At 31.5% G+C, this 1,389-nt stretch overlaps 1 long non-coding RNA gene across 1 annotated transcript; it reads left to right on the top strand.

Annotated features, from left to right (window-relative positions):
• The first annotated feature begins 474 nt into the window (after positions 1–474).
• Positions 475–1,389, top strand: LOC117104524. Its single transcript, XR_004444772.1, has 3 exons — positions 475–495; positions 891–977; positions 1,316–1,389. It is a non-coding gene; the product is annotated as an uncharacterized LOC117104524 (long non-coding RNA).

The following is a 1,389-nucleotide window of genomic DNA, read 5'->3' as shown; positions in this document are numbered from 1 at the left end:
ACACAAACTAAATCTCAAAATTATGAGGTTTAGGAAGTGGAGTTGTTTTGGTCGTGAGAAAAAATCCTGCAATAATGACAGGAATTGAACCCAGGACCCTGGGTTTGGAAGGCAAGCATCTTAACCACCAAACTATTCAACTCCACTCTATATTTAACGGATTATATAACTCTTATTGCATTGAAATTGACAACAAATTGAAAAAGAATTCCAGCATTCCAAACCCAATAGAATACACTAGTCGGGCTATAAATATGGTTTTCTATTGCAAATAAAGATTATATGTAATACTTTTTTTTCAGGCGACTTCCAAGAATGTTGACACACCAAGCACAATGCCATCTACGCCAAGTAACACAATTACTCCTCCTGAATCCCCAACCACAAGAACACTTTCACAGAGCTCAAGCAACAAAGGGTCAGCACCTACCCCTGTAGCGAAAGCAGAAACCTCAGCACAAACATTCGGAGCTAAATTCAACTGTGAAACCAAAGGTAGACTACAAATTCAATAAATCAATTTTTCTAATTATTTCATGAGAGTAATAATATTAAGAGTCATTTATGTAATGCCTAACCAATATATACTGGTATTACATCAATCAATCAATCAATCAATCACCTTTTTTTAAGGAATGATCCTAGACAGCAGTGCCAAACATTATTCGGCAATAAAATTTGCGCTAACTATTTATGCCTCTATTTTAAAAAATTATTTTTAATGTTTTTTTATTTATTTTGTTATTGTTTTATTATTTTTATGTACTTATGTTCTATGTAGCAGCATTAAATATGCATAAAATGTATGTGCAAATGTGTGTATATTTATGTGTTTATAATCTCAATGTTTGTTTTTGTTAAATTGCAATTTGTATTTTTAATGTTAACAGGGTGGTGGCGGTAGCTGGTTCCGTGGTCTTTTCAGTCGGTTTGGTGGTAAAAACGATGTTCACCTGCCAGATGATAGTGACAAAACAGTAAGTAGTTAAATCTCTTATATAATAGTATAATGAATTATTAATATATTTGTATTTTACACTAAGGTAATTTGCTGTGTTTTTTTTTTCTTTATGCTCTTTCTGTAACTAGAAGTGTAATAATGATGATAATAATAAAACAGATAATATGGAAAATGATTCAATAGATACATATTATGATGGTGTTATTTCTATAACTAATAGTGTAATAATTATGAAGATAATGTAGAAAATCAAAAGATATATATTATGATCATTTAGAGACCAGTGCCAACCTTCTAATAAAATAACCCTCCCAGGAATTGGTGCTGATGATAGTAATACTGTCTTATCTTCAGATTGAATGGGATGAAAAGAAGCAAAAATGGGTGAATAAAGATAGCGATGGAGATGATAATGATGGTATAGTTGC

The sequence above is a fragment of the Anneissia japonica genome, unplaced genomic scaffold (genome assembly GCF_011630105.1).
Source record: "Anneissia japonica isolate Jap-2015-1 unplaced genomic scaffold, ASM1163010v1 scaffold1554_len142245_cov105, whole genome shotgun sequence".
Lineage (NCBI taxonomy): Eukaryota > Metazoa > Echinodermata > Crinoidea > Comatulida > Comatulidae > Anneissia > Anneissia japonica.
This window is presented reverse-complemented; position numbering and strand designations above follow the sequence as displayed.